Genomic DNA, 14,542 nt, shown 5'->3' on the forward strand with positions numbered 1-14,542 from the left:
GCAACTGTTAAAGATACAGGAGCCCTGCCCTCCTTTTCATAGGGTCACCCTAAAATAATGCATACATACAGCACATTAAAAAATTTAAAGCCATTTCAAAATATAGCTTTATTAAAAATCACTAAAAACACAGGAGCCTCTTTTAGCAAGATTGAATCAAGATTAACTATTCAACAAAATCCGGTGACCTGATTCTTTGATGAGTGTTCGAAACTGTTCACAGATATACCATATTTACAACAACCCTTGAAAGTAGGACAGTAGGACCCTGACAGGCCAAGGTTGAGAAGGAGGGGCTTCTTTAAGGCAGCCGGGAGTGCTTATGTTCTACAACAGGCATTTAGGGTGGAATAACCAAACTTCATTTCCTTGCATTTGACAGCACCACATGTCACTGTTGTGCTGTGTTTTCCCAGGCTGCAGATAATCTGACTTTTGGTTTTAAAGAGCTGGACAACAGTGCAGTCTTCTCTTCTTTCTTTCCAAGACAAGGCTCAATTTCAATCTGTGCAGTGAATTATTGCTCGACAGAACCCCATTATGTTTTTTTTAATAACTGCTAATACATTTATTACTGCATACACTTTCATTGACTAGAGAGAAACTAATAGCATTAATATCAAACATTATTAAACACACACACACCAGCTGCCTTTCCAACCATTGCCATTTTAGGATTTATTTGTTTTTCAGCTAAACGTTTCCATTCCAAAACACTCGTGATATAAAGACACAGCTAATTTGTATTACAGTGCTTATTTGTTAAAGCACTGCCGTCCAATTGCTGTCATGACCTGTAGAAAATGCTCAAACATAAAAACGTCCTTGTTGTTTATTCATTCAGTCGCTTCCGACTCTTCGTGAATCACGAAGAGTCGGAAGCGACTGAACGAATAAACAACAACAACAAGGACGTTTTTATGTTTGAGCATTTTCTACAGGTCATGACAGCAATCGGACGACAGTGCTTTAACAAATAAGCACTGTAATACAAATTAAATAATTGGGCAAAATGCTTTTAATACATTGCTGCTCTGGTGAATTGTACTTTCACTGTCACGTTCTGTAACATGGATGGAATATAGAGGGATGTACACAAAGACCGACGCTTAATAGGGCTTTTGTAATTGTGCTTGTCACTTACAACGGAAGAACAATGCTAGGAGCCAGCCATCCTTGAACTCATGGCAGATGCAAAATGCAAACTTCCTGATGTGTAGTGGCTTACATCTGCCGTTTTCAATCTGGTGCCTTCCAGATTAGTTGGACTACAATTCCCAGCATCCACCAGCCAGCCATGCTTATACCATCTCATCTTTTCAGTATGTGTGTTTTGAGCTACTTGTGTAAGATTTTGAGTTTTCTCCATCACATCAGACTTAAAACAAAAACAGAAAAACAAAAAAACCCTGTGCAGTGGTTTGTAATTAATGCTGATTTTAAATTATTTTCCTGGAGCAAATTTTAATTGATGTCCACTTAGACCAGACACTTTTGAACTAGAGTATTTCTGTGACAAGTATGAAAAACCCCCAGCTATTTAATTGCAATCTGCTTTTATATTTGCTAATCTTGGATTTCCGTGTGTGTGTGTTTACTTATTTCTACAATATATTTGAGATAACACAAATATTTTACGTATGTTTTAAAACTAGTTATGATTTCTTTGACAATACAAAATAATGTGTATCAAAATTTTCGCTGCATAGATAGTGAACCAACCCAGTTAATTAAACCCTATCTAAAAAAAGATTTATTTTTTAATAAAATAAAATCTAGCTTTTAAATTCTAATTTGATAATTCCCTCCATTTCCAAATTAATGCATGTAGTTGTTTTCAAAGAGATGTAGAACCTCTAAGAAATCTTTATAATTTCTCCCAAAATTAATGAATCATATATCCCTTTTGGGTCTGCCTTCTCTCATAATATAATGCTAATATTACGTCTCCATTCCTTTAATGGTTTTAACAACATCTTAGATCTTCAGTAACCATCCTTGAATAGTAGGTAACTTGCATCAACTCTAGAATCTTGTCGGGGGGCATTTTTACCGTAACGAATTACTTACATGGTCAATTTCTTAAGGACTATCTCTTAGAAACAATTAAATGAAACTGCTGAATGGGTATCTTCCAGATATTTCTTCAGTTAAAAAGATCCTGAAAATTCCTTAATTTGGGAACATGATGTGCAGGTTTGGGGGAATAACTGAGTGGGGAAAAGGAAAATTAAAAAGAAAGGCTCCCCCCAATTTTTCCAAAAAACCCTGAGGAAAAAGAGGAGGTGGAAAAAAGCACCCCTTGTTCCCTCCCCCATTTTTTACCTCTCATTTTTATGTCCCCCCCCCCATGCCTTCAGATCTCTAGACAAGACTAGCATCAAATTAACTAGCCCACTAGTTCCATTTGGCTAAAGGGGTCTTAGGGATTCTGTTTACAAACAGCAGTCTCTCTAGCCAGATGGATAGGCTTTTTGAGAAACTGAGATGAGTTTTAAAAGTAGCTTATAATAGCGGGTTTGCAAAAGTAGCGGGTTTGCTCTAAAAAAGACAGAAAGTAAAGTCATTGGGCTTGATTATAATGGTTCAGATCCTGGCTATAGGATGTAATCAACTGCCACTTGCAGAAAAGGGGGGAAATCTGCCATTAATTTAGACTGGATTTGATTGTAACCTTGGGGCAAGTTCTCCAGTGTAAGCTCCATTGGCATGAATGGAGCTGTAAAGGAGCACAAAGGTGTCTCCCCGTTCCCTTTATTTCAATGGACTGTGCACAGGAAAACTTGCTACTACCAGATTGCGCCCCAAAGGTCGTTCCTAATTTTTCATGTATTAATTTTAGATGGAATTTAATCGTGGAATTGCTTAGTAATCCTAGTTTGGAACTTCTTTACGTGTCTCACTATGTACCTTTTTTCCCTGCGAGTTTTAATTTATACTTAAAAAAGAAAGAAAGATAAATGTTCTCTAAGAGAGCTGAGAGGGGGGAAAAACACAATTGTGTTAACACTACAACCTGCAAGTAAGAATTAGACATTTCAAATAGTCCCCTCCCAAGTTATTATTAAAAGGTCTAATCAGAAAATAAAACAGCAGGAAATAACCTTTCTATTGAGAATAACATCGTTTTAAATTTTATTTTTTAATGAAAAGTCAGTTTGAATAATTTGGAGATGACAAAAAAAAAAGAAATAATTCAAATTAAAGGATGATTTATAGCGGAAATTTTTGTTCTCTGTAAAATGGACTGTTTTGAAAGAAAAGAAAAAGGGGATTGTAGGTGCCTGGAAAATGTCTTTATAAAAGTTAAAAGGGAAACCAACCAACCATTTCTTTTTTCTAAAATTAAAAATAGCAAAGGGTTATGGAGGGAGAAAGAAAGAAAGAAATTGAATTAATTTTGTGGATCTGAACAAATATACTATGAAGCCGACTTTAACATCATAAGATTTACAAAATCAAAATTTTACTTGCATTGTAGAACACAGTTTGAAAGATTCAGAGAACCATTAATTATTTGTCCATGTAAACGAAATTCTCAGTTTCTTTTATTGTGTGTTTCACAAGTTGGGTCTTTATGAAGATCTCCAGTGACATTTGACAGCTCGGTAACCTAAGAATGGAAAAATAAGAACTGAGAAAGAAACAAAAATTGACTTTAGATCAAGTTGCCTTTTTCAAGACAAGGGATCTGTTCTATTATTATCTACCTTTTCACATCCCACACAAACACTTAAAAATATTGTTCATGGCGTTGTTGGTTTTGATCTGGGGTAGAAAAAAACAACTTGGTTTTGAAAGGAGAATTTAATAAGTAATAGCCCTCATTTTGGGACTAAATATGCTTCACGTTTCTCTTCCCGTTAGGTTTGTATTTCCACGTGTGTCATCTTCCGTTGCAACCTCACTATACAGAAGAGCCATCGGCACCTTGATGGCTTTATAGCAAATAAGGCAGAATATTGATGTTAATAATGAAATAAATATAATAAAGAGGTACACAGATGATCCTCTCTTTTATATATATATATATATATATATATATATATATATATATATATATATACCAATCGCTGTACAACCTACTCATTATGCAGGAAGACAACTTCATGCCAGAGTCTGCCCCATTGGCCCGTTTGCTTGGTGGCGCCATATTGATTTTTCACCTCCACCCCCAAATGGCTTCAGCTGCAGTTGAGCCCCTATGAAATAGGTATCATGGGAGGGTCTGCAGTTGCAAACTTTGAGACTTCCCCGCTGCCGTCTCTTCCCCGGTATATTTTGTCAGTTCCTTTCACTTCTGTTGAAAACACCACTTTGTCAAGGGCCTAATTGTTCCCTCTGCTCCGTGTTTTTGCTGCTCCACTTCTTTCAGCTCCACACCACCACCCCGTCTCCTGCCAGACCCTCGCCATCTCTCCACACTTGGCAGTCCCCTCTCTGCGTCCTCGTTCCCTGTCTCTCAACATCTGGGCAGCTGGAGCGGCTTGCCTCGGTTCCCCTTTGGCTTGGATCAGTTTCCTGACAAAAATTGTTTAAAAGGCGGCAGGCTTCCCCCCGCTGCGACTACTGCCCTGATACCTGAGGGCTACCCAAGGGCCAGAGACAACCGTTAACGTTCTTTATTTTTGCCATTAGCACAACAAAAATGGAGGGAAAATTTCTCCTCAGCAACTGTTCCTATTTATCATATGTTGTCTCGGTGATGGCCCTGTACCGGCCGCACGGTGTGATGCGGGAGACTTTCAACAGACAGAGAGTTATGGGTGCATATAAGAGGCCTGGTTCTGAGCCCCACCCGTAGCATTATGGCCCTTTATTGTCTGGGGCCCCAATCTGTGGTGGGAGGCTTCTAGGCCCCATTATGTCCCATTGGAAGTAGGATAGATGTTGTGGAGGATTGACCTCGTTTCAAATTCCTGGCATTTCATCCAGACTTCAAAATGGGGACCAAAAAAATAAAGGTTCCCTTGAATTTGACAACCGATGCAGGGCCTTCCAGAGTTTAGCCTCAGTGCTATTACACAACCATTTCTATTTTCAGGTGGGATGTGACAAGACAATTTAGTGTAACTAGTTTGTTTAACATTTGTAAGTATCTTGACTGCTCTTTGCTGTGTCCCCAAACCCTTTTACAGCACTACCATTATGGGCTGCCATGCCTCAGATGAGCTTCAGGCGTGGCCAAGGAACAAGCTCCCCAATCTTCCTTTATGATGAATGCCTTCCTCTTCAAAACAGACAGATTCTCCCAGGCCATGATATATTTTCGACTTAATGCAGACAAAGGTCCCGAAAACCTCAAGCATCTGTACAAAGGACAAAGACGTGGCAATAACCTCTATTGATGCCCCCACCCCAACCAGTCTGGTCTATTATGAGCAGCGCAGGCCTTTCCATTCCTTAAACACAAAGGGATGAAACCTGTTTGGCAACTGGTTCTGTTTGCCCAGACAAAAGGTGCCCGGTTGCCAAGAAGCAAAGGCGATGACAAAGAGACCTGGGCGTTCAATCCACTTCTTCTTTTTTTAAAAAAGGTTTGTGATCAGTGTTGCTACTTGTACAAGAGTTCTCATACATCACGTACGAGAATCAAGGGCTCTCTGGACAAGGGACGTGGAACTCCTGTAACCCAAATATACAAGAATTCTGGGTGCAGCACCAGTGCACTGACTCTATGCATACTTCCCTGGAAGAAGAAAAAAAATGCATATTTATGTATGTACACTTAGTACATTTGTATCCTGTCTTCCTTCCATGATGGAATCCAAGGCGGTGTTTGTGGGGTTCTCAGGCTGTCTCCCATCCAGGCACTAAAGAAACCCAGACCTGCTTCGCTTGAGCATACAAACAGGATTCACTTCTACATGAACACACGAAGGATTGTCCTCCCTCATAAAAACACCAACTTCAGCTAATTGTAGGGGGAAAAGATTCCTTCTCTCTCTCTTCTTTGCACACTTCCTTGAGGGAAGCCCCATTGAACTTAGAGAGATTTGCTTCTGCGTAACCACACAAAGGATCTGGTTGCACATTCATCTATGTGAATTCTAGGCGGCACCATTGTGGGAGCCGAGTTGCAAAGGCTGGGGGTTTGTTCCCCCCCGCCCCACCCTGGCAAGAGAACAGACGTGGAGAAGAGAAGTGGGAAACCCTACACTCCTTTCAACCCTGCTAGGGAGGGAGGGGGCAGCTGCTATGTTGCAAGAGGAGGCTACGGTTTCTCTCCTTCCCCTCCGCGTAAGAGGATTTCGAGCAAAAGGAGGGTATCGTCGTTCGAGGATTCCAAAATGGTATAAAAGGGAGCGAGGCTTTGTAGCTCGGTGGTACAGCACCTGGTTTGCATGCTGAAAGTCCCTTGACGTCTTGGTGTCTCCATTTAGAAATAGCCACTGGAAGCAGGTAAAAGACTCTTGCCTGCTGGGGGAACTTGGAGAGCTGCTGCCAGTTTGGGTATGCATTACTAAGCTGCATGGTGGACCGACAGCCTGACTTTGCAGAAGGCACCTGCCTATGTTCAATGGACGTGAACACAGACAGTGCTACGTTGGTGCTGCTGAGTGTAACTGCTGCTGACGTAGATGGCGCGTCTGTTCCTAAAGCCTCCAAAATGGAACGCTGCACCCTTTGGCTATTGTTAGAGACCTGACAGTTGTCCTGCAGAAGTCGGCCTCTTCTACAACATTGTTAGAAAGCTGCAGTTGGTTCAGGACATGGCAAATTGCCTCTGGAAGGGAACACAGTCTGTTGGGAGCAGCCATGGCACACTGATGCCTAGTCTTGTTTAACTCTGTGCCGCGTGAGGAAGTACTTCCTTTTATCTGTACTTCCTAAATCTCCAACCTCAGCTCTTTAATGCCCTCTCAGAAGAACGTAAGAAGAGTCCTGCTGGATCAGAGGGATCTACACTACTGCTTTAAAGCGCTTTATAACAGTTTTGACAACTGTTTAGGCCCAGGACACACTGCATATACAGGTTTCAAAACGTTTTCAAAGTGCTTTAAAGCGCTTTAAAAGCAGTAGTGTAGATCCCCCCCCCCAAGTCCAACTAGTCCAGCATCTGTTCCCACAGTGGCCAACCAGCTGCCCACGGGAAACTCACAAGCAGGACATGAGTGCAACAGCACCCTCCTCCCCATGTTCCCCAGCAATTGGTGTACATAGGCTTACGGCTTCTGATACTGGAGGTAACATATAGTCACCAGGACTAATAGCCATCAATAGCATTATCCTACACGAATTTGTCCAATCCCTTTTAGAGCCATCCAAATTAGTAACCATCACTACACCTTGTGGAAGTGAATTCCATAGTTTAACTATGTGCTGTGTGAAGAAGTTCTTCCTTTTATCTGTCCTGAATCTCCCTCTAATCAGCTTCCTGGGATGACCCTGGGTTCTAGTATTAGGAGAGAGGAAGAAAAATGTCTCTCTATACAATTTCTCCACACCATGCATCATTTTGTACACCATTTACTCACATTTTGTTCTAAGCTACAGTTCAAGATGTTGTAACCCTTCCTTAGTGGGGAGTTGCTCCAGGCCATTGGTCATTTTACTCGCCCTTTCCCCAACTTTACAATTTCCTGTTTGAGGTGCGCTGATCAGAACTGTACATAATATTCTAAGTGGTCACACCACAGATTTGTATAAGGGCGGCATGATTTTGGCCGTTTCAGTTTTGATTCCTTTCCTAATTATACCTAACATAGAATTTGCCTTTTCCACACAGCAGCCCCAGACTGGGTCAACGTTTTCACCGAGCTTTCCACCACAATGCCAAGATCTCTTTCATGATCAGTCACCACTAGTTCAGATCCCATCAGCGTTTACATGAAGTTTGGATGTTTTGCTCCAACTTACATCACTTTACCAATCCAAATATGAGCCAGCAGTGCGATGTGGCTGCAAGAAAGGCAAATGCTCTTTTGGGCTGCATTAATAGAAGTATAGCTTCCAAATCGCATGAAGTACTGGTTCCTCTCTATTCGGACCTGGTTAGGCCTCATCTGAAGTATTGTGTCCAGTTCTGGGCTCACAATTCAAGAAGGACGCAGACAAGCTGGAGCGTGTTCAGAGGAGGGCAACCAGGATGATCAGGGGTCTGGAAACAAAGCCCTATGGAGAGAGACTGAAAGAACTGGGCAGGTTTAGACTGGAGAAGAGGAGATTGAGGGGAGACATGAGAGCACTCTTCAAATACTTGAAAGATTGTCACACAGGGGAGGGCCAGGATCTCTTCTCAATTATCCCAGAGTGCAGGACACGGAATAACAGGCTCAAGTGACAGGAAGCCAGATTCCAGCTGGACATCAGGAAAAACTTCCTGATTGTTAGAGCAGTACGAGAATGGAACCAGTTACCTAGGAAGGTTGTGGGCTCTCCCACACTAGAAACCTTCAAGAGGCAGCTGGACAACCATCTGTAAGGAATGCTTTAGGGTGGATTCCTGCATTGAGTAGGGGGTTGGACTCGATGGCCTTATAGGCCCCTTCCAACTCTACTATTCTATGATTCTATGAAAGGAAACCAAGGGCACAATCCCATATACGTTTAGGCAGAGGGGGAAATGTCCTACAGCTCCCAGCATTTCCCAGCCAACCAGTCTAAACATGCATGAGATTGTGCCCTATACCAGGAAACCAATGGAATTTCCCACTACTTGGGGAAATGGTGAGCATGGAAAAAACACTTGGACAAGGGACGTTTTGGACCACTAAACAACCCCCTGGCTCCAATGACTCCCTGTCCTTGTCACAGACCGCAGAAAGGTTTTCTTCTGCTGCTCACCATAGCAATTTCCTCTCATCCAGCTACACCCCAAGGAGCAATCATTCAACCTCACCAGTCCTGCTGGGGTTGGTTACTGATTTCTGCTAAAGGGCCTGCTTTCAGCAACCTCATTAGTTAAGTGAAAAGTCAAGAAAGGATCCAGCTGCCTCCTGGCCACCTGGTGAAAATGGACAGGATTTATCCATCAACAAGATATTCCCATAAACAGGGCACCTGAATTGCAGCCTGCTTGTGGGCGTAAAGCAAGACCAAGACATACGTAGGCAGGGCTGGTGCCAGACTATTTTGCGCTCTAGGCAAGTGAGCTGCTTTCACCCCACCCCCACCCCAGTGTACCTGGGTGCGGGGTGCCATCTCGCCCGCCCAGCCGAAGCGAAGCCAGGACGCTGGGGTGGGGGCGCAGGTGGGGTGGCTTCGGATTGGCGCACTCAGACGGAAGCCGCTCTGGGAGAGCAACTTCTGGGCACGCTGTTGCGAAGCTAGGATGCTGGAGTGGGAGAGGAGGCAGGCATGGCTTCGCTTTGCTTCAGCTGGGTGGGTGCCCAGCCGAAGTGAAGCCAGGATGCTGGAGTGGGGGAGGGGGCAGGCATGGCTTCGCTTCGGCTGGGTGGGTGCCCAGCCGAAGTGAAGCCAGGATGCTGGAGTGGGAGGGGCGGGGGGGGGGCTTCGGATTGGCGCACCCAGCCGGAAGCTGCTCTGGGAGAGCGACTTCCGGGCACGCTGTTACGAAGCCAGGATGCTGGAGTGGGAGAGGAGGCAGGCATGGCTTCGCTTTGCTTCAGCTGGGTGGGCGCCCAGCCGAAGTGAAGCCAGGATGCTGGAGTGGGTGGTGGTGGCTTCGGAACGGCGCACCTGGAAGCCGCCTTCTCAGAGCGCTGTGGGAGAGCGGCTTCCGGGTGCGGCTTTCGGTGCCCCCCTTACCTTGGCGCTCTAGGCAGCCGTCTAAGTGGCCTCTATGGTAGCGCCGGCCCTGTAAGTAGGGCTGAGGGATGGATCCAGGCAATGCTTTTTGCACCAGATTCATTGTCCAAAACAAGTTCATGGCTGGCTGGGAATTGTAGTACTTTTTTCTGTCTAAACACGCATAGGATTGAGCCTTAATTGGGTAATTATGTTAAGAGAGAAGAGTATTTAGTCGGATAATTTTATGGAATATGGTGGCCTTGTGTTCTAGAAAAGTCTTGAGGAAAAATGCACTTGCGTAAATGTATTGATGCACAGCTGGATAGTGTGTGGATTAATTTGATTTGACAAATGTTGATGGGTTATTTGTGTATTAAGAAAATATAGGGGAAAGTTCAGAAAAATATTAATTTGAAAATTTATAAACGTTGTAAATTTACCCCTGCCTTGCTCGGTAGAAAAACTAAATATATGAGCAGCATACTTCAGCTGTGATACAGTCCCAGTTTTGAAGGAAAAGGGGTTTTTCAGTAGGATGCGGTTTTAGCTACATGTGGATAAGGTCCCTTTTCTCTGGTTTCAATGTAGCAACAAAAAGCCTTCCTCAACCTGTTTCCCTCTCGATGTGTTGGACTACAATTCCCATCGTTCCCAGTCACCATCAGGTTGCGGAAAGCTGAGCAGTGAAGCAACAATGCCCTCTGGTGGGCAATGTTAGTATATTCCTTCGAGGCTCTCACACTGAAGTGCGCCAGTACATATCAGAGGAGGGAGTTTGTTCTCCCCTGGGTTTGGAAAGTCAAATGTGGATCTGGGACTATGTTGTATCAGGAACAACTCTTTCACAAATCAGTTTTAGGCAAACTTTCAGGCATTTCGGTCCACACCTTCTGAGCTTCAGGATTCTTCGCAGGAACAGCAGCAGATGGAGAAGAATTTCCTTTGCCGTTGCTAATTTGGTTCAGGGCCTTTTTCTAAGTGAAGCCACCAGGGTGCAGTGAATAAAGACTTGGCCTGGGGTGTTGGAGATTCTGGGTTTGAGATTTGCCTCTGGCAGGAATTTGTGGAGTCGCCATGGTCAAGTGACTGCCTTAGTTTCAGGGACCCATTGCATGAACTGAGGCTAAAATTGTAATCTTATGCATGTTTAGACAGAAAAAACACAGCCTACAGCTCCCCACGTGCTCCAACTATCCATGGCTGGCTGGGCATGCGGGGAGTTGTAGGACTTTTTTTCTATCTAAACATGCATAGGTTTCCACCCTAAGTTGTGTTGCAAAAGTATATACAAAGAAGACTATATCTATCTATATAAAACGCTTAGGTATGTTTCCGTAAAGGCTTCAGCTGACACAGGTTGCTAAGCAACAGTAACAACGTGTAACGTCAGCTGATACAGGTTGCTAAGCCCCTCGCCCGACTCCTCTGGGCTTTCCAAAGTAATCCTACCCCTCTTTCTGCCTCTTCGCTCCCCCCCCCCCCCCCCACGAAGGGGACAGCGCCACAGAGTGAGGCACGGCCGGGGCCCTTGGTGGCCAGGTGGGAGGCCGCTCGCCTGCTGCGAGCCCAGGCCCCGTCCTAATCCCATGTGAGCTGGGCGGGCGGCCCAAGGTTGATATGCTACAACGGCATATGTTACGCAGGGTACAGCTAGTATATATAAATTGGTTTCCGCCCTTCATGCATAAAATGGGGCTAAGCTGTCTTGCGGAAGCCTATACAAAGAAGAACTATATATCTAAATCCCTGGTGCAGAACCCCTTTCAGCCTGAGGGACAAATTCAATTTCAGAAAAGCTCTCTGTGCCGGCATTCCAGGGGTGGGCGAACCCAAAGGGACATGACCAGAATGCCAGCATATTTCGGCTTAGCGCACTCACTGCCAGTAACTCAGCCTTAAGAGAGGCATTTCAAGGTTTTATAATTGGGGGGGTGGCGGCAACACAAGCCAGGAAAACACCAATCTGCAAGGGGGGTGGGAAGGGTGTGTGGCAAGGGTGCGTGGCCATCTCGGCCGGATCAGGACCCCAGGGCTGATGTTGGGCACCCCTGATGTCAAGAGATAGACAGCAGACTGTTTTTACAAGGGAGGAAGGGAAGAGTTTTTGTGGGTCCCGGGGCTGACGGGGAGGCATCTCGGGGTGAACAACTCCTCCTTTTCATTTTATTCTCACAACAACCCTATGAGGTAGGTTAGGCTGAGAGTCAGTGACGTGCTTAAAGTCATCCACTGAGCTTCCATGGCCGAGTGGAGACTAGAACCTGGATCTCCGAGTCCCAGTCTAACTCTCTAACCACTACACCCCACTGGCTCCACATTAGAAGCTGTAATTGTATGAGTTTCAGTCAATTGACTGATTGATTAAATTACCATAAATCTGCATGTAATCTGCATGTAGGTTAAAAACCTCCATGAACACCTTGCTTTCATAGATGCAGGGATGTGTTGCTTGTAGGCATCCTCTTAAAAGAGGCATTATTTCCTATGGGTGAGAGAAGGAGGAAGGCCTCTTTTAAGATGGTGCCTGGAATTTTTGCATTAAAATTAATAATTTTGACACAATCAATCTGCCACCCAATTAATCAGAGGCACATTTCTACTCAACTCAAAAGATTAAAGAATAAATGAAATGCTCCTATTTGGACACTGCAGCCCTATCATTAAGATGTAGGTTTGATAAACTAAGGCATTGTGATTCGTTCAATAAGACGACAAATCAACAGAATTTCAAAGGGCGGCTCCGGTGTGAAACAGCTGAATTGGAACTAATAATGAAGTTTGATTCTATTTGTTTGGGTCTGAATGCAGACCATGGTTTCCTGTCCCACTACAAACATTAATTCACTCCGCCACGCTAAGATTATTTTGTCAGCACCAATTACTGCTGTTGTGAATGCTTAAGTTCTAATTTAAAGAATAGTACTTTTCACATTTCATTGCCATCTAATCCCACATATTATCATTTCCCCCTTGTATGAGCTTTATCACACCAGTGTTATATTGTGCAATCACTGTGAATTGCATGCAAAGGACTCAGAAGTTTGCCACCTTAAAGCTGCTTTGATTGTACTCCCATGCATCCTGCCTTAATTGGCCTACCCAGTTGAATTTTAAGATGCCTTTTTAATCGTGTGCTGCTTTTAATGACGCACTGGTTTCCAACATTTGAATTAGTTTTATGTATTTTATGGTGTTTTTATTTGTGTTGAACGCTGCCTCGATCCAGAGGGAGAGGCGGGTAGAGTTCGATCCCAGCGGAAGCTGGTTTCAGGCAGCCGGCTCAGGTCGACTCAGCCTTCCATCCTCCCGAGGTCGGTAAAATGAGTACCCAGTTATTATTATTATTTTTATTTATTTATGTATTTATTTATTTATTTATATAGCACCATCAATGTACATGGTGCTGTACAGAGTAAAACAGTAAATAGCAAGACCCTGCCGCATAGGCTTACATTCTAATAAAATCATAGTAAAGCAATAAGGAGGGGAAGAGAATGCAAACAGGCACTGGGTAGGGTAAACAGGCACAGGGTAGGGTAAAACTAACAGTATAGAGTCCAAACAACATCAGGTTTTAAAAGCTTTAGGAAAAAGAAAAGTTTTTAGCTGAGCTTTAAAAGCTGCCATTGAACTTGTGGATCTCAGATGTTCTGGAAGAGCGTTCCAGGCGTAAGGGGCAGCAGAAGAAAATGGACGAAGCCGAGCAAGGGAAGTAGAGACCCTTGGGCAGGTGAGAAACATGGCATCAGAGGAGCGAAGAGCACGAGCGGGGGAATAGTGTGAGAGGAGAGATAGAGAGGAGAGGAGAGTTAGCTGGGGGAAAGGTAATAACGGCCGGGGAAGGCAAACCACCCCGCTATAAGGCCTGCGAAGAAAACGTCAGCGAAAGCTGGCGTCCCTCCAAGAGTCAGTAATGACTCAGTGCTTGTACGATAGGTTCCTTTCCTTTCCTATTATTATTATTATTATTATTATTATTATTATTATTATTATTATTATTATTATTATTGTGCAATAAAGCAAAAAGATTCGCTATATTTAGCCCCTACTTTTTGAGCGTATCTTCGGAGCCGGCGCTGAGGTGCCGGAGCAGGATTTTAAACAAATGCTCTCATCTGTGTAAGCATTAAAGATAAAGACAACAAAATTGGCACAGTAATAGATATTAGGGAGAGCTTTAAGCATATCGAATTTGAATTGAATTGGCTCATCCGTTGATTTTTTATGATTTTTTACATCCCCTCCCCCTTAAACTCACTTCCTGGTATGCAAAGGATCGCTGTCGCCCGGTAGCAAAAACAACAACTGCAAAAGCTTAGCGCTACGGGGATAATCCGAGGGAAGCAGGTACGTGGGGTGAAGCTCTATATCTACATAGCTGCCGACTAACGCTAACACTCCATGCATCTGACTGATCCACCGATGTTCATGCCATAATAAATTCTTTAGCATTGAAGGTGCCACAGGACACACTGTTGTTTCTGCTGCAACAGATAAATACGGCTATTCCTCTGGAAATCGGAAAAACTTATTGTGTGTACACAGAGCTGAAACTACATCCATGGTTCTTATGCACTCACTCACATTCTGCCTTAGCCCAGAGTACCCTGCCCGGACCCTAAGGTCATCCTCAGGGGTTCTTCTCCGTGAGCCCCTGCCAAAGGAAGTGAGGCAGGTGGCTACCAGGAGCAGGGCCTTCTCTGCTGTGGCACCCCGGCTGTGGAATGAGCTCCCTAAGGAGGTTCGCTTGGCACCTACATTATATGCTTTTAGATGCCAGGTGAAGACCTTTTTATTCTCCCAGTATTTTAACAGTCTATAAATAAATTTTAACTTGGTGTTTTCAATT

Source organism: Elgaria multicarinata, chromosome 13, assembly GCF_023053635.1.
Source record: "Elgaria multicarinata webbii isolate HBS135686 ecotype San Diego chromosome 13, rElgMul1.1.pri, whole genome shotgun sequence".
Classification (NCBI taxonomy): domain Eukaryota; kingdom Metazoa; phylum Chordata; class Lepidosauria; order Squamata; family Anguidae; genus Elgaria; species Elgaria multicarinata.